The sequence below is a fragment of the Phyllobates terribilis genome, unplaced genomic scaffold (assembly GCF_046119375.1).
Source record: "Phyllobates terribilis strain yellow unplaced genomic scaffold, ASM4611937v1 Scaffold_1__5_contigs__length_1240528914, whole genome shotgun sequence".
Classification (NCBI taxonomy): Eukaryota; Metazoa; Chordata; class Amphibia; order Anura; family Dendrobatidae; genus Phyllobates; species Phyllobates terribilis.
The window spans coordinates 443,244,968-443,264,939 of NW_027362761.1; the positions used below are offsets into that span (position 1 = coordinate 443,244,968).

At 43.3% G+C, this 19,972-nt stretch overlaps 1 protein-coding gene across 2 annotated transcripts in view; it reads left to right on the forward strand.

Annotated features, from left to right (window-relative positions):
• ST8SIA4 (ST8 alpha-N-acetyl-neuraminide alpha-2,8-sialyltransferase 4) overlaps positions 1-19,972 on the forward strand; it is a 223,883-nt gene that overhangs the window by 146,025 nt on the left and 57,886 nt on the right. The gene's annotated exons all lie outside the window — the stretch shown is intronic.

Below are 19,972 nucleotides of genomic sequence, written 5' to 3' on the forward strand. Positions count from 1 at the left end.
CTCTACGGCTCCTGCTTAAAGAAGCACTCCCATCAAAATTTGTATCCTCTTAATATATTCTAGTCATCATATTATATAGCACTGTGTACTTACAATTGCTCATTTTACCTCTCTACCCAGTTAATTCTTTTCTTTTCCATTAGAGCTATGACATCACATGATTAAGAACAGACAAAATCATTCTAAGCTCTATGTAGAAACAGGAAGTCTGTTTTCCCTGCATGAGTCAGCATTAGAACTACATTCCTACATCACTGAAAGTCCCTGGCAACCCAGCTCCACCCCCTCTTCAATTTCTGACCCGACTGTTCACGCCCCCACTTGCTTTTATCTCCTTTCTTTGTTTCCTTTTATGTGTGATGTAGGATTGTAGTTTTAATGCTGACTCATGCAGAAAAAAAGAGACTACCTGTTTCTACATAGTTCTTGGAAGGATTCAACTTTCTGTTTTTAATCACATGATTGAGAAGTTCTGGAGAGGCACAGAAGCGCACACAAACTAGGGCAATACCATCTGGTAGGGAATAGGTATAATCGATAGTAGCACTCACCTAAAGGTGTTGTGTTCCAGCACAATACCCATAAAGGTGTGGAAAGCCGCTGCTACTGCCCCATGGCTGGAGGAAAAGGTTCTTCCAGAGATATAATGGCAAAAATGGAAGCAGGCACGTTTACATGAGCTGCGCTGCATGAATGAAGAGGCTTGGGATTCCAAAATGTTTTTTATTAATGCCAAAGCATTTTATTAAAACAATGAACTCGGTTTTTATACCATGAGAAAGGCACCGGTCTGGTGCAGAAACATGTTGGTATTAATTAAAACCGTTTTGGAATCCCAAGGCTCTTCATTCCCGCAGCGTAGCCTGCCTAAAGGTGCCAGCTTCCATTTTTGCCCTTAATCATATGATGTCATAGATCTAATGGAAAAGAGAAGAAATAACTAGGTAGAAGGTCAAAATGAGCAAATGTAAGTACACTGTGCTGTATAATATGATGGCCTGATAAAACAATGGATACTTGCCTCCCTCAGCAGCAGCATTCCAGGAATGTCAACATTGCTGTTCCTGGAGAGTGAGGTGACTTGTTTCACATGTCCACTACAGCTAATGAGCAGCTCCTCAATATTTCATCAAGGTGGATGTCCACTCCTTAAATAGTAGGGGCTCAAACCAACCAGGGGCCATTCAATAGCTGCAGCCTGCACATAACACAACAAAAGTCACATCACCATCAGGGATCAGAGGAGCTGACATCACTCGAATGGTGCAGTTATGGGAGATATGAATTGTTTTTAACCTAATTGGAGTCCTCAATGGATTATCAGGGGTTGTCATAGTTCTTTATCTAGTTAAGTGATTAACAAAAATGATACAATTTGTAAGAGCTTCTGTTCCTTTGACTGTTTTTACTGCTCCCCCCTTCCTTTCTCTCAGTGTTAGAGATAGCAGCAGGGAGCTTTAGGGGTAGTACATATATCTGCAGTAGACAGATGGAAAAGAATCTAAAGGATAGCAAAGAAAACAGTCTATAGAAAACAAAAGGAATGAAAACACATGATGAGGGAATTACGGGATAGAAGTTGTAATGATGTATAAGCAACATCCAGAAGTGAAAAATCTGAAACCTGGACCTGAATGCAAATTGTAAATTAGGGGGGTTGAAAATAGAATTTAGGAACGAAGATTGCAACTGAAATTTAGTGCATTTTTTTAACTAAAGGGGACAACTGACATATGTAAAATTATTTTTTTTCCCCCTCTCCCATGACAGCACCACCTGAGAGAGGGTATCCGCCCACCAAGGACAGGAACCTACCGAATAAAAAGGCGGTACCTCTCTTCAGCATCAGTTTTGGTTCCAGTCCTTGATGGGAGCCTCTCTAGGTGGTACCTTGTACCTGTCGTGGGGTCTGGAGTGGATCCCGGGATCGATGCGGCCTGGAGGCCGTAAAGAGACAGCAGATGGCCTCCTGTTCCCAGCCCCATCTTGCTGTGCCTGGGTCTGCGTGCGGGGGGGGGCGTCTTCCGGTGTCCTCTCCCGCGTGCGCCGGGTCCTGCAGCCGGGTCTGCGCATGCACGATGGTCGTGGCTGGGCGCGCCGGCAGGCAGGCCTTCCGGGCTGCACACGCGCAGGGTCATGTTGCGCCCTGGCGCGAATGCTCCGGAAGCCCGGGTCTGCGCTTGCGCGGGGTACGATTTCCGGGTCATCCCCGTGCAAGCGCGCCGGGAGCCGCTGGGCTGCGCAGGAGGGATCCTGCAGCATAGCGCGCCAGCCGACAAAGAGAAAAAAAAGAAGGAATAATACATATGTATTTTATTATAAATTAAAAAAAAAAAAAGAAGAAAAAATAAAATAATTAGAAAAGAGAGAGCGCACTGCTGCCGGAAGGGGAGGAGGCCAAAGGAGGTGGAGCCCCTTATGCTTTTAAGGAATGGGAAGCTGTCAAGATGGCGTTGTCTGCATCCCCATCATCATGAGTGAGGAGCCGCAGTCACCTGGGCAGCAGCTGTCACCGCCGCAAGAGGAACAGCAGCAGCCACATGCGCCTAAACAGCGTAAACAGGTCAAGCAAAATGTGAGACAACCGGAGCAACGAGAGTCTTCCCATCATCAGAGCCACAGCAGTGGGGGTCGTACGAGTGCCAGCAGAACCGTTCAGAAGAAATCTCGTGAATCCACCTCCGCCAGATGGGAGCGTTCATGTGAATGGCAACCACCGCCTCCGGTACCCTAGTCTGAACGGCAGTGTGGTGAGTGATCTTCGTGAAAGTTCACCTTAGTAATGTGCTCTTCTCTGTTTTTTCTCTTTTCTCTCCTTTCATTTCCTTCTGGTTGTTAGGAACCAAAAAAGAGTAGTTCCAAAATTAAAAATAAGGAGTGTGCATTATGTAAAGATAGCCTTCCCAGCTCCTACGCTAAGAACCTTTGCTCTGATTGTATAGAGAAAACTATAGCGGAGGAGTCCCCTAGTTTTTCTATGGACTTAAAAACTTTAATCCAGACAGAGGTCAGGGATTCCTTAAAGAACTTAACCTCTCGTAAGAGGAAGAAGCAGAAACGTGTTTCCTCGGTCTCCGAGGAATCAGTAGTGTCCCATTTCACGAGAGAATATTCTTCCCCCTCTGACCTCTCTTTATCATCTTCAACAGAATCTTCGGATGATGATGGAGGGGGTAGGCCTTGTTTTTCGGTGGACAATACTGAGAAATTGGTCAAGGCTATCAGAGTGACTATGGATATTGCCGATGCCAAAACTCCCAGAACAGTTCAGGACGTCATGTTCAGGGGTTTAGATCAGAAGAGGAGATGTACAGTACAGACCAAAAGTTTGAACACACCTTCTCATTGAAAGATTTTTCTGTATTTTCATAACTATGAAAATTGTACATTCACACTGAAGGCATCAAAACTATGAATTAACACATGTGGAATTATATACTTTAACAAAAAAGTGTGAAACAACTGAAAATATGTCTTATATTCTAGGTTCTTCAAAGTAGCCACCTTTTGCTTTGATGACTGCTTTGCACACTCTTGGCATTCTCTTGATGAGCTTCAAGAGGTATTCACCGGAAATGGTCTTCCAACAATCTTGAAGGAGTTCCCAGAGATGCTTAGCACCTGTTGGCCCTTTTGTCTTCACTCTGCGGTCCAGCTCACCCCAAACTATCTCGATTGGGTTCAGGTCTGGTGACTGTGGAGGCCAGGTCATCTGGCGTAGCACCTCATCACTCTACTTCTTGGTTAAATAGTCCTTACACTGCCTGGCGGTGTGTTTGGGGTCATTGTCCTGTTGAAAAATAAATGATGGTCCAACTAAATGCAAACTGGATGGAATAGCATGCCGCTGCAAGATGCTGTGGTATCCATGCTGGTTCAGTATGCCTTCAATTTGAATAAATCCCCAACAGTGTCCCCATCAAAGCTCCCCCACACCATCACACCTCCTCCTCCATGCTTCACGGTGGGAACCAGGCATGTAGAGTCCATCCGTTCACCTTTTCTGCGTCGCACAAAGACACGGTGGTTGGAACCAAAGATCTCAAATTTGGACTCATCAGACCAAACACAGATTTCCACTGGTCTAATGTCCATTCCTTGTGTTCTTTAGCCCAAACAAGTCTCTTTTGCTTGTTGCCTGTCCTTAGCAGTGGTTTCCTAGATGCTATTTTACCATGAAGGCTGGCTTCACAAAGTCTCCTCTTAACAGTTGTTGTAGAGATGTGTCTGCTGCTAGAACTCTGTGTGGCATTGACCTGGTCTCTAATCTGAGCTGCTGTTAACCTGAGATTTCTGAGGCTGATGACTCTGATAAACTTATCCTCAGAAGCAGAGGTGACTCTTGGGGCGGTCCTCATGTGAGCCAGTTTCTTTGTAGCGCTTGATGGTTTTTGCTACTGCACTTGGAGACACTTTCAAAGTTTGCCCAATTATTCAGACTGACTGACCTTCATTTCTTAAAGTAATGATGGCCACTTGTTTTTCTTTACTTAGCTGCTTTTTTCTTGCCATAATACAAATTCTAACAGTCTATTCAATAGAACTATCAGCTGTGTATCCACCTGACTTCTGTACTACACAACTGATGGTCCCAACCCCATTTTTAAGGCAAGAAATCCCACTTATTAAACCTGACAGGGCACACCTGTGAAGTGAAAACCATTTCCGGTGACTACCTCTTGAAGCTCATCAAGAGAATGCCAAGAGTGTGCAAACAAAGCAGTCATCAAAGCAAAAGGTGGCTACTTTGAAGAACCTAGAATATAAGACATATTTTCAGCCTTTTCACACTTTTTTGTTAAGTATATAATTCCACATGTGTTAATTCATAGTTTTGATGCCTACAGTGTGAATGTACAATTTTCAAAGTCATAAAAATACAGAAAAATCTTTCAATGAGAAGGTGCTTTGGGTCAGTACTGTACATTCCCAGTTAACGAGAGGATCAAGACTCTTCTAGATAGGGAATGGAAAAAAACAGAGGGGAAAGGCCAGCTGCCTTCTTCTTCTAAGCGGAGATACCCCTTTGAAGAGGAGTATGTGGCTACATGCGACAAAACCCCTAAAATTGATGTGGCCATCGCGAAGTCCTCAGAAAGATCCACACTACCCTTTGAGGATTCAGGGGCCCTAAAAGATCCGCTTGATAAAAAGGCGGAGTCTTTTTTAAAGCAGGCCTGGGAGTCCTCAGCAGGGGCTCTGAAACCTGCAGTGGCTGCCACCTGCACCGCCAGGTCTATGATGATCTGGCTTCAACAGTTAGAGGACCAGATCAAAGGGAATGTCTCTAGAGAGAAAATTCTGTCGGGTCTGCCTCTTTTGTAGGGGGCGGCTGCATTCCTTGCAGATGCATCGGCAGTTTTAGTTAGGCTGGCTGCCAGGTCAGCAAATCTTTCCAATGCAGCCCGCAGGGCATTATGGCTCGAGAGCTGGCCAGGGGATGTGCAGTCAAAATCTAAACTCTGCTCAATCCCTTGCGAAGGGGACTTTCTTTTCGGGAAGGACTTAGATGACATCCTGGATAAGGCAGCGGACAAGAAACATGGGTTTCCTTCTGTGTCTGCTCCCCGATATAAGAGCTCCTTTCGGAAGAGGAAATACAATCAGAGCTCCTTCAGAACCATTGTCAACTTCAAAAGCTGAACGACTATTTGATTTACAGGCCATTCAAAATGGAATCAATAAAATTGGCCATAAAAATGTTGTTTCCAGAATGCTATATGTGCGTCCTCCATTTGAAGGACTCCTACTACCACGTCCCAATCTTTCCTGCACACCAACAGTTTCTGAGGGTAGCTGTACGGTTTGGCAAGCACATAAGGCATTTTCAGTTTGCAGTTCTTCCCTTTGGCATCTCCATGGCTCCAAGGGTTTTCACAAAGATTATCCTGGAAGTCACAGCGCATCTAAGGGAGAAAGATATCCTAGTCATCCCTTACCTGGATGATTTTTTAGTGGTGGGCAGATCAAAACAGCTCTGCGCACTGGCTCTGGCAGAAGTGTTGGCCAGTCTAAATTGCCTGGGGTGGATGTTAAACTTAGAAAAATCGAGACTAGAACCAAAAAAGGTTCAGTCATTCCTGGGTCTCATTTTGAACTCGGAAAACCAGACCTGTTTTCTGCCAGAGGGCAAGAAACTGAAGATCAGCTCCCTCATATCACGCGTAATCAACAATCCATCCATGACATTGAGGAATGCAATGTCTCTATTGTGTACAATGATATCTTGTATCCCAGCAGTTCAGTGGGCCCAGTTCCATACCAGACGTCTTCAGCAGGAGATCCTGACAGTAGACAGACGGCTCAGAGGTCGCCTGGATGTAAGAATATCCATTTCGAGTTTAGTAATCAACTCGCTGGAGTGGTGGATGAATCCGGAAAATCTATCTCTGGGGGTTCCTTGGTCTTTCCAGGTGTCGGATACGATTACGACAGACGCAAACGCAGAAGGCTGGGGAGCTCACCTGAGAGATCATTCAATATAAGGCCTCTGGTCAGACAGCAAGACGGGTCTCTCCTCCAACATAAGGGAGCTGTTGGCAGTCAGAAATGCGCTAGTAGAGTTCAGTTCTCTTCTTCAGGGTCATCACATCCGGATAATGTCGGAAAACCGAACGACAGTCGCCTACTTCAATCGTCAGGGGGGTACCAGATCCCTCCCTCTGATGTTGGTAGCGGACCAGATCCTTCGCTTTGCGGAGAGTCATCTGTTTACGCTCTCAGCGCTGCATATAATAGGAGAGGAGAACGTAAAAGCCGATTTTCTAAGTCGACACATCTTGAGACAAGGAGAATGGGAATTGAATCCAGCGGTATTCCAGCAGATTGTCGGCAGATGGGGACAACCTCAGATAGATCTGTTTGCGAACAAACACAATCGGAAGACCAAAATCTTTTGCTCCCTGAATCCAAAGGAGATGCCTTTTGCGGTAGACGCGCTGCAAATTCCTTGGGACTTTACCTTGGCCTATGCCTTTCTCCCTCTAATGCTGATCCCTACTCTCCTGAGGAAGATCCGAGAAGAACAGGCGAGGGTTATATTGATCGCCCCATTTTGGCCCAAGAGACCATGGTTCACTTGGATGATGAGAATGTCCCAGGTGGATCCATGGGTTATTCCAGACACCCCAGATCTCCTCAGGCAGGGCCCAGTCTTCCATCCCTAAAGTTCGGGCCTGCATTTGACTGCCTGGATTTTGAAAGGTCACTACTAACGCAGGAGGGGTTCTCTCCAGGTCTAGTTACTACTCTACTGGCGAGTAGGAAGCCGGTGACTACTAGGATCTATGGCAGAACCTGGGTTAAGTTTCTGTCTACCTCGGGTCAGTCCGCCAAAGTGATGGTTCCTATTGGGGCCATCCTGGAATTCCTTCAGAAAGGCTTAAGCATGGGGTTAGCCACCAGTACCCTTGAGGTACAAGTATCAGCTCTGGGGGCACTATATAATTACAACTTAGCAGCGAATAGGTGGATCATTAGATTCATTAAAGCTTGCAGTAGATCTAGACCTATTCCTACTCCAAGGATGCCTCCTTGGGATCTTAATCTGGTTCTAGAAGCACTAACCAAGTCCCCCTTTGAGCCCTTAGAGGAAGCTTCGGAAAAAATTCTCACCTTAAAAACAGCCATGCTGGTAGTTCTAACTTCAGCTCGTAGGGTTAGTGATCTGTACGTGCTGTTAGTTAACCATCCGTTCATGCAAGTGTGTATGGATAGAGTAATCTTAAGACCAGACCCGGCCTATCTTCCAAAAGTGGCCTCCAAATTCCATAGGACACAAGTAATTACTCTCCCTGCCTTCTATCCTGACCCTAGGGATCCGGAGGAACAAAAACTTCACACTCTAGATGTTAAGAGGGTATTAGTCCAGTATTTGGAGGTAACAAAGGCCTGGAGATAAAGTGACGCCTTATTCATTTCATTTCAGGGGGCTAGGAAAGGGCTTAAGGTTACAAGAGGGACCATAGCTTGGTGGGTCAGGGACACCATTGGCTTAGAATACTCTTCTAGCAATCTGCCAGTTCCAGAGAACCTGAAGGCCCACTCCACCAGAGCTGTAGCTGCTTCCTGGGCGGAGAGAACGGATGTGCCCATCGACATCATATGTAAGGCGGCAACTTGGTCACCCCCCGCTACATTTTACAAGCATTACCGTCTTGACCTTTCCTCTTCTACTGATCTGTCCTTTGGGAGGACAGATCTACTGATCTCTCTAAATCTCTCACGTGTTGCTGTCATGGGAGAAGGGGAAAAGATCCTAGTTACTTACCGGTAACGGGATTTTACAGAGCCCATGACAGCACCCTCCCCTTTATCACTTCTTAGGGTGTTTTATTAAGAAATGTTTAGGTGGCAGTTATGTACTAACCTATTTTTCGGAGGCCCTCTCATGCTCTGAAGCAAAAACTGATGCGGAAGAGTGGTACCGCCTTTTTATTCAGTAGGTTCCTGTCCTTGGTGGATGGATACCCTCTCTCAGGTGGTGCGGTCATGGGCTCTGTAAAATCCCGTTACCGGTAAGTAACTAGGATCTTTTCCGTGTCAAAGGTGTCCATAGATTTTAAAGGGATTTTATTCCTACAGATAGGTCATCAATTTAACAAGGATGGAAAACCCCTGTAACGATTATGGACATCTTTGACATGGGCAAATAAAATAATTTTTACATGTGGTAGTGGTTGCTTCTAGATAATAAAATTGCACTCAATTTCTGCCTGCAATCTTCATTTCGAAGGATATGTCATCGGTATTGTATGGCTAGTAAAAAACCTTTTTGTTCCTTTTTCAAATAAGTGTTTCCAATTGTGCTCTATATTTGTGTCAAGGCTTAGTGGTCCAAATTGAACGATAGACAAATTATGATTGACTTTCTGTTGGGCCCTGCAATTCAGCAAATCTGTTTTTTATATAGCATTCATATTAATCTTTGTATTACAGACTAAACTGTGAAGATGCAGGTCTGAAAATGTCACGACTATCTTTTGCTCATATCTATATGTAAACCGTTATAGAATAACCAAAATTCATAGTTAAAGAGATTTTCCAGCCTTTAACAATAATACTTAATGGGAGTAGTAATCTCTTCTTTGATAAACTCTGTCTGCTGCTTTCTCATGCTTTCCTTATACTTGATAACACCAACTGAAAACAATATTTTATCCAAAACCACAATCTGTGATTCTGATAGTTATTGAGTTCTTGAATATTATTACTGCAATATTTTACAGTGATATATAATAAGAATGCTGCCAATGCAGTCAGTATAATCTCCTGCATTTACAATTGTGAGAATCGCAGGAATTTTTTTAAGATTATTATATACAGTGGTGTGAAAAAGTGTTTGCACTCTTCCTGATTTCTTCTTTTGCGTGTTTATCACACTTAAATGTTTCAGATCACAAAACAAATGTAAATATTAGACAAAGATAACACAAGTAAACACAAAATGCACCCTTAGCAGCAACAACTGCCATCAAGCGTTTGCGATAACTGGCAATGAGTCTTTTACAATCCTCTGGAGGAATTGTAGCCCACTAATCTTCTTATAAAATTGTTGCAATTCAGCCACATTGAAGGCTTTCCGAGCATGAACCACCTTTTTTAGGTCATGCCACAGCATCTCAATCGGATTAAAGTCAGAACTTTGACTAGCCCACTCCAAAGTCTAAATTTTGTTTTTCTTAAGTAATTCAGAAGTGGACTTGCTGATATGTTTTGGATCATTGTCCTGCTGCATAATCCAAGTGCTCTTCAGCTTGAGGTCACCAACAGATGGCCGGACATTCTCCTTCAGGATTTTTTGGTAGACAGCAGAATTCATGGTTCCATTTACCACAGCAAGTCTTCCAAGTCTTGAAGCCGCAAAACAGCCTCAGACCATCACACCATATTTTACTGTTGGTATGATGTTCCTTTTGTGAAATGCTGTGTTAATTCTATACCAGATGTAATGGAACATACTCCCTCCAAAAAGTGCAGCTTTTGTCTCGTCAGTCCACAGAGTATTCTCCCAAAAGTCTTGGCGATCATCAAGATGTTTTCTGACAAAACTGAGGCGAGCATTTATGTTCTTTTTGCTCAGTAATGGTTTTCATCTTGGAACTTGCCATTTTTGCTCCGTCTCTTATGGTGGAGTTATGAATACTGACCTTAGCTGAGGAAAGTGAAGCCTGAAGTTCTTTGGATGTTTTTGTGGAGTCTTTTGTGACCTCTTGGATGAGTCGTCACTGCGCTCTTGGGGTAATTTTGGTCTACTGGCCACTCCTGGAAAGGTTCACCACTGTTCCATGTTTTCGCCATTTGTGCATAATGGCAGTCACTTTTGTTCGGTGGAGTCCCAAAACTTTAGCAATGGTTTTATAACATTTTCTAGACTGGTAGATCTCAATTACTTTGTTTCTCATTTGTTCCTGAATTTCTTTGGATCGCAGCATGATGCCTAGCTTTTGAGGATCTTTTGGTCTACTTCACTTTGTCAGGCAAGTCCTATTTAAGTGATTTCTTGATTGAGAACAGGTGTGGCAGAAATCAGGCTTGTGTGTGGCTACGGAAATTGAACTCAACTTCCCAAAGATGTGATAAACCACAATTAATTTATGTTTTAAGGGGGAGGGGGCAATCACTTTTTCACACAGGGCCCTGTAGGTTTGAATTTATTTTTCCCTTAATAATAAAAGCCTTAAAGGGCTTTGCCCAGATTGCAATTTACTTTTTATTAACATTTGCCCCTATTCACCTGAAAGATCTACCTTTATTTGATTGTTAATGTTTGTTTCCAATGGAAGTGGCCACTACTGCTGTCTGATAGCGGTGGCTGAGCATGCGCAGTGCTTACAAGCACTTTCCTCGTGTGCTTCTACATACCGCACTACAGTCGAGCAGAATCCATCCAGAATGCTGTTAGTATATAATCTTAGTCACTTCTCTGTACTTCCGATGCTGCAGAAGTACAACTACATCATATAACATGATTGTAAGCACGCAGAGTTCAGGTTAGCCGCTCGAGAAGCAGAGCACTCCTGAATAGGAAAGTCGAGATGGACCCAGTAATATTTCCTTGTCATCATTGCTCTAAGCTGGTCTTAACAACAGCCCATCCAATTCACAATTCTTCAGATGTTTTTCACGTTCGTATGAAGAATTAGGGTTAACCATTTATAGGAAAGGAGAAAAAATCGTAATCCGCTCACCTTCCTGCAAGAACATTTCAGTGTGAAAATTACTTGTATTCACATAGGAACCCTGGTAGTTCTTGTTTGGTCAGGGTGTGGTGCAAGGAGTGTAAGAACACACAAGACTGATATCCAGGTCCAAAACTGAAGAAGGGTCCATGAGGACTGGGCTTCAGCACCAATGGGAAAATGTTAAAAAAATACTTTTACTGTGACCTTAAAAACATGGTGAGAAAAAAAAAAAAAAAATTAAGGATCCCCAAGTTTACACGTTTCGGGAGTTGCTAGTGCTACGCTTAAACGTATGGATCCTTAATCTTTTTTTATCCTTTTTTTTGCTTTTTCTCACCATGTTTTTATTACACACTAAAAGTTAGGTTTTAACATTTTCCCATTGGTGCTGGAGCCCAGTCCTCATGGACCCTTCCACCATTAACCATTTCTAACCATGGTCTACATCTGGGGTCTCAATCTCGACTGGGTAAATAGGTCAAAAACTATTTTAATGGTTAGGCTGCATTCCTTGTGGTCCGAGATTACATTTACGGTGATACCATTTTTTTTTCTATATGACTTTTTGAACACCATTTATTTATTTATTTTTGTGTGTCAGTAAGATGAAAAAGTTACATTTTTCTTATTTTTTTTTTAATTGGTCATCACCATATGGATTGTGGTGCACTTTTATAGCTTGGGTCATTTACTCTGTATTGATGACTTTTTAACGAGGAAGTCTGAACAGTACATTTAAGGAGCATTAAAGTGATAAAATAATCTTCTGTCCAAGGGTAACATCACTGTCCGTCAAAAGGGGAAATAATAATGGAATGATCCATAATTCTTCTAGATAATGCTGTAGGAACTCATCATGCCAAAATAGTAGAACACAATTACAGTGGTCAGTCTGGTGTTGGAAGTGTAACGCTCTGGTACATATTGTCACTAGATAATGACCCAATATGTTTGCACCAGAAATGTTCTTCTGGATAATGTCTTATCTTAATGTTTCATGGCTGAAGTGTTTGAGGTGTTTTTTGGCTATGCAGATAGACAGTAGAGAGGGTGTAATATAACGTTCAAAATGTGGTCGGCACTCTGCAATCTTTTTGTGGTGCACGAGGAGAAATTATGTGTCCAAGAGCAAAAACGAGTCCTGGCACTCAGATGTGGTGAATTAATTTTGTTTATTTCCACATCCCAAAACGTTTCAGCTCATCCAGAGCCTTTGTCAATTGGCAAAGGCTCTGGATGAGCTGAAACATTTTGGGATGTGGAAATAAATGAGATTAATTCAATAGAGAGGGTTTGACTTTACCTACAGTAGCAGTTTGTTTAAAAAAAATCACCAGTGTGTCTGAAATGAAGAAATTCTGCAAGAAAAGATGGGGTAACCTCCCACAGAAGTGAGGTAATAGTCTGGTGTGAATTTATAGCGTTCGGTTTCAGAAGACAGTTACTTTTTTACAACACTGTTATGTGCGATGTGCAGTGGATCCTTTATCGCCTTAGTCACATTTGAAGTTTACATATACCCTGAATATACACTTAAATGAGATGTGAATGTAGCCTTACAAAGCTCTGCCATATAGCCAGTCTGCCATTATCCTAGTACATGTGAACCACAATGCTGATATTCTTGTTCCCAAGCTCTGATCGTGTCAGTGAACTGTGTGAAGATTTGAATTTAATATTTTCTTCGGTGCCTTCTTGGCCACAATTCATCTGTGTCTCCGCCAGCTGCTCCTTCTGATACCATAATACGGTACAAGCCATCAGGGGAGTACTTAGCATTACTCCTGAACTTCGCTGCAGTCATATTGAAATGCATGCATTCCCTCACTTCTCCATGCAGAAGAGCTTAGCATATTTTTTCTGATGCGTATTTATTTGACCTTCGCTGTTAACTTTTCATCATCCTAGGTGGAACAAGGTAGATCTGCTAAACTGCTGAAATGCAGAAGTGTAAAATGAGAAGTGTGTGGGAATAAATGTCTTTTTAAAACATTAAATGTGTTTTCCTACTTATGAAAAAAAATAAATTTAATTTCTTTGGTTGCAAAATCTGCATATATCACATTAGTGTCTAGCCAAGGAAATCAACAAATAATGTGCATATTCATGTAGCTCTGATGCTCCCTGTTATTCATTTATGCTCTATCAGGGGGGGGTTACCTATCTGAGCAGTCTGCCAGGAATATACTTACAGCAATTTCCACAATTTGCAGTGACCAATGAGAAGCCACCCCTAAATAGAAACCCCTCTTCTCTGTATTCTTGTCTGAGCTGTGACAGGTGAGAGCTGGAGTCTACAGACTGCAGCACAGTAAGAGCCAGAGGGGAGATCGAGCTGACAGCACAGTGAGAGCCAGAGGGGAGATCAAGGTTACAGCACAGTGAGAGCCAGAGAGGAGATCAAGGTTACAGCACAGTGAGAGCCAGAGAGGAGATCATCGTGACAGCACAGTGAGAGCCAGAGGGGAGATCAAGGTGACAGCACAGTGAGAGCTAGAGAGGAGATCGAGGTGACAGCACAGTGAAAGCCAGAGAGGAGATCGAGGTGACAGCACAGTGAAAGCCAGAGAGGAGATTGAGGTGACAGCAAAGTGAGAGCGGAGAGATTTAGCTGATAGACATCAGTATGAATAGTTAGGCTATATTCACATGTTGCTTTTTCACGGCATATTTTCCTTCAACCACAACCTTCTCTTTTGGCAGTAAAAAGCTGCTTATAAAAAGTAGGTTTTCCTGCGTGTATTTTTTTTTGCTGCATTTTTGGTGCAGATTATATGTGTCATTTGTCTTCAATACATGTTTAATAAAGTTAGTTTCATTCACCAAAAAAGCAGCAAAAAGGCATGGCTGCTTTTTATGCAGCATTTTTGCACATTCTTTCTATTGTGAAAAAAACACTGCCAAATTTCCGCAAAAAAATGCTTACAGAATTGACATGCTGTAGTTTTAGAAAAAGCAGCAGTTTTCCAATTTAGTCAGGGAAAAAAAAGCAATTGTGCGCATGAGATTTCTAAAAACTCATATCTTTTGATGGTACTGTAAAAAGTAGCTTTTAATTTGCATAAAAAGTGCTCAAAGGAAAACGCTGCAAAAACGCAACATATGAAAATACCCTTAGGCTGTGTGCCCACTATTTAGTGAACATACAGCAGCCTTAAATGCATGCCCAAAAGCAAACATAGCTGATAAACCATAAGAGCTAGATCAGCATGAACTCGACTCCAACAACATACTGAACCAGGAGAAAAACAGGAGTAGCTTGAATAAAAAACAGTCTTTATTAAATACATAAATATCAGAAATAAGTATTCAAGTCATAGCATTAACATAAATGGGGATACAGAAGGAGTGAAGTGGTGGCAGCACAAATCAGCCTGTGAACCCCCATGCATCCACATTATTAGAGTAATTTGTGGGCTGGGGGCTCCTAAGGCAAGGTACCCATCATATTCAAGAAAAAATGGACAGGGGACATTCAATCATACGTAATAATCAGGACCGAGTAAATAATGACATTTAGAGGTCCACAGTCCAAGTAAATCTAAGTGAAGAGAAGGAACCTTACCAGAGGAGGTAGAACACAGGACTAAAGTGCTGAGTGCAATAAACCCATGGGAGGGAGCGCCTCAACGCGCGTTTCGCCTGGGTGAATGTGGCTTTCTCAAGAGGCTGGGCAATGGTGCGTGTGAGGACCTTAAGTATGTCACTTCCGTGGTCATGTGACGCGTCACATGACCAACTAGTGGTACCAGACTTCCGCATAACGGCGCATGCGCCGTGTGTATCCTGTCGCGCGCACGCGCGTCCAAGCCGTCACGCTTACCGCGCGTGCGCGAAGCGCACAGAGCAGGAGGCTGCAGACAGCGGGGCGCGCGCGCTCCAAGGGAAACCAACGGTGTGTACACAGACAATGGCCAGAATATCCAATACAATACAACAAGACATATACAGTATTGCACATAATGGAAGTTCATGTTGTATTCTCAAATGGCATAAAGCCATTAGTAACATCACTCATCGCATAGTTATTATAACGTTGCAGAAAATAGATGTTCCTCCCAGTAGCTGGCGATGAAAGAGTAGACACGGACCTGACCACAGAAGCACTCTGTACAGAGGTGTACAACGCAACATCACTGAAATAAGGATAAAAATGTAAAAATTAGTACCAATATAAGAGACTATACAGCTAAAAAGTGAGTTAAAATAAATCACATGGGACCTTGGTCACTGCAGATACGTGGTATAGAAGTGGTGCGTCTCTTCTCCCGAGGTGGAAATATTAAACAACGGCTAGCCCAACGGGAGGCAAGATGGATGGTCACTCTGGACACGGTTAGCCCACGCGGATTAAATGAGGCTCTTGGCTTCGCCTCCTTCTTATGATCCAGCATGCTTTTTGGCACTGCTCTCCTGTTTCCTCTGTAACTATATCTCATGTGATTTATTTTAACTCCCTTTTTAGCCATATAGTCTCTTATATTGGTACTAATTTTTACATTTTTATCCTTATTTCAGTGATGTTGCGTTTTATGCCATTTGAGAATACAACATGAACTTCCATTATGTGCAATATTGTAGATGTCTCGTTGTATTGTATTGGATATTCTGGCCATTGTCTGTGTACACACCATAATTATTGACTTGTTTCATACTCTCACTATACAGTTTGCTGTAAATATGCTGGCTGACGTGGTGCGCATGCGTACCGTTTGTTTCCCTCGGAGCGCGCGTGCCCCGCTGTCTGTGGCCTCCTGCTCTGTGCGCTTCGCGCACGCGTGGTGGGCGTGACTCCTTGGATGCGCGCGACAGGATACCCACGACGCATGCGCCGTTATGCGGAAGTCTGATACCACTAGTTCGTCATGTGACGCGTCACATGACCACGGAAGTGACATACTTAAGGTCCTCACACGCACCATTGCCCCAGCCTCTTGAGAAAGCCACATTCACCCAGGCGAAACGCGCGTTGAGGTGCTCCCTCCCATGGGTTTATTGCACTCAGCACTTTAGTCCTGTGTTCTACCTCCTCTGGTAAGGTTCCTTCTCTTCACTTAGATTTACTTGGGCTGTGGACCTCTAAATGTCATTATGGACTTTACTCGGTCCTGATTATTACGTATGATTGAATGTCCCCTGTCCATTTTTTCTTGAATATGATGGGTACCTTGCCTTAGGAGCCCCCAGCCCACAAATTACTCTCATAATGTGGATGCATGGGGGTTCACAGGCTGTTTTGTGCTGCCACCATTTCACTCCTTCTGTATCCCCATATATGTTAATGCTATGACTTGAATACTTATTTCTGATATTTATGTATTTAATAAAGACTGTTTTTTATTCAAGCTACTCCTGTGTTTTTCTCCTGGTTCAGTGTGTGCCCACTATGCGTTTTTTAAGCGTTTCCGCAGCGGCAATTCCGCTGCAGAAACACTTAAAAAATGCTTTGTAGAAGGTCTGCCATGTTCCCCAATGATAATCCGCATGTGCTGTGCACATGCTGCGGAAATTTCCGCTGCGGATTATCATTGCGGATAAATCCGCAGCGCTACCAATTATTTTGCGTAATCGCGGCGTTTTCGCCGCCATTGACTTGCATTGAATCGCTTAATATCCGCATCACTACATGTGCACATGCGGATATTAAGCGATTCAATGTGCCGATGGTACCCAGGTCTGGAGAAGAGGAGACTCTCATCCAGACCCGGGTACCATAGTATCTGTAAAAAAAAGAATTAAAATTAAAAAATATACATTATACTCATAAGAAAGAAAAATGAGCTGCACTCACCAGTCCTTAAAAGCAGTATCTTTATTCCATGAGGATAAAAAGTCCAGCAAGCAGGAAGAGCGGGGAAGAAAAAAGCAGACATGTTTTGTGTGTAACACAGACCTGTAGAAGCGAAACAGCTGTTGTCTGCTTTTTTCTTCCCCGCTCTCCCTGCTTGCCAGACTTTTTATCCTTATGGAATAAAGATACTGCTTTTAAGGACTGGTGAGTGCAGCTCATTTTTCTTTCTTATGGTTATTTTGGACTGTTTAAACTTTTTTATGAGATTTTGCACCTGAAATGTTACCAAGTCCTATTTAGGTGTCTGCATTGTACTTGTTCAGGTTTGCACTGACTATTGCAGCTGCTTGCTGGTGGTGCAGGTTCTTCACTTTCCTTGCTGTAAGATTTATACATTATACTCACTTTCTGATGGCCCCCGGTGTCCATAGCTATACGTCCTGGCTCCCCGGCAGCTCGTGATGGTCTAAAAGGACCTGCCATGACGTCATTTAGTCATGTGACAGGTCACATGACTGCCGACGTCAGCGGTCGCGCGACCTGTCACATAACTAAATGACATCATGGAAGGTCCTTTCACACAACCGTGAGACACCGGGAAGACCGGACGCATCGCATAAGGAGACTGGGGGCCATCAGAAGGTGAGTATATGTTTTGTTGTTGTTTTTTACCATTTTTATTCTTTTTTTTTTTTTTAACTAACTTGGTAACACTATATAAAATCCATGTCGGTTGCATGGATTTATATAGTGTGACCAAGTTGTCAAGCACTTTCCAAGTGATGCTAAAATTGCTTGGAAAGCTCTTCACATCCCGCACGCGAAATCGCATGATCAAAACGCTTCACTTCCGCTTGTACCTGGCAGGAAAAGCACATGTAAAATCCGCATGCGGTTTTTCTGCCAGGGAGATGCAGAAACGTTCAGGAAAAATCCAGAGCATTTCTGCATCGTGGGCACTTAGCCTAATGATTACCGTCCTCTGTTTTATCCTGTTCAGTTACTATTCCTTGTGTATAGGTATGCCTTCTATATGTTATTAGACAGAGGATGGGGTGCAGACAGTGAAATCTTCTTTGATGTACTGCTAAAATTGGCTTATATATTTATGGGGAAATTGAAAAGTTGATTATGATGGGGCAGCATTGAGGTGGAGGACAGGGAGTTTAATAATTACTGTGTGGAGAGTAAAGGTTATGGGCAGTGCTTTTCCAAGTTATTTCAAAGCTGCTTACAACCAGCAATAAAGCTATAAAAATAAACTGCCCCATGCTATCCCTGCCCATGCAGTGTTTTATCTATGATCAGCCTCTGGTTTTATGTTAAACTTGGCAGCAGCTGAATATCCCACGTGACTGTAGTAGCCAGTCACTGGCCTTAGTTAATCCATCACATGATATCACTAAGGCCAGTGACTAACTGCAGTGGTCACCTGTGATATTCTGGGTGACTGCATTTCAGCCAATATAAAAAAAGATCAGCATGGTGCACCAGGAACAGGGGATTAAATAGGTGACTATGTATACTGTATATATACAGTGGTGTGAAAAAGTGTTTCCTGATTTCTTATTCTTTTGCATATTTTTCACACTTAAATGTTTCAGATCACAAAACAAATTTAAATATTTGACAAAGATAACACAAGTAAACACAAAATGCAGTTTTTAAATGAAGGTCTTTGTTATTAAGGGAAAAAGAAATCCAAACCTACAGGGCCCTGTGTGAAAAAGTAATTTCCCCCCTTAATTTATATTTTAACTGTTGTTTATCATATCTTTGATAAGCTGAGTTCAATTTCCCTAGCCACACACAAGCCTTATTACTGCCACACCTATTCTCAATCAAGAAATCACTTAAATAGGACCTGCCTGACAAAGTGAAGTAGACCAAATGATCCTCAAAAGCTAGGCATCATGCTGCAATCCAAAGAAATTCAGGAACAAATGAGAAACAAACTAATTGAGATCTATTAATATGGAAAAGGTTATAAAACCATTTTTAAAGCTTTGGGACTCCAGTGAACCACAGTGAGAGCCATTATTCACAAATGGCAAAAACATGGAACAGTGGTGAACCTTCCCAGGAGTGGCCTGCCCACCAAAATTACCTCAAGAGTGCAGCGACAACTCATCCAAGAGGTCACAAAAGACCCAACAACAACATCCAAAGAACTGCAGGCCTCACTTGCCTCAGTTAAGGTCGGTGTTCATGACTCCACCTGGAAGGGGCTACCCCTCTGTTAGCCCCTTCCAGGCCGATGCAACAGGAAGTGGGAGGAGGCCTGACAGGAAGTGGTGGAGGCGGAGCCTGCCGTGTGCTGCAAGAGTTGTGCTGTGTGTGGAGAGAGCTCCTGGGAAGGGAGGAGAGCCAGGCGGAGGTGACCGAGCAGACCGGGAGGACCAGTAGGAGGCGACCGGAGGGACGAGCGCAAGAGAGCGCTGTGGCAGCGTGCAGTGCCGGCCAGCGGAGGGTGCCAGGTGGTGGTGACCAGGAGGTGATCAGGAGGACCGGTAAGAGGCGACCGGAGGGACAAGCGCGCTGTGATAGCGTGCAGCGTCCCTAGAGGAGGTGAGTAAGGGGCAGTAGGCCGCGATAAGCGGCCCTACTGAACCCAAGTGTGTACTGTACTGTATTGTATTTGTATCTGTATTGTAATTGTATTGTATTCCCTAGTCCATATTTAATTGATTACCCCCCCGTCCATATTTAATTGATCACCCCCGTCCATATTTACATTGATTCCCCTGAACACCCCCGTCCATATTTAACTGATCCCTCTGACCACATTAAATTGACCCCCCCGTCCTCATTTAATTGATCCCCGACCACCCCCGTCCATATTAAAGTGATCCCCCTGACCACATTTAAATGATTGACCCCCCCAGCCCATAATTGATTGATCCCCCTTGTCCTATTTAATAGATTCCCCTTGTCCACTTTTACTCATCCCCAGTCCCTATCTATTTGCCTTATCCCCCACCATATTTAATTAACCCCT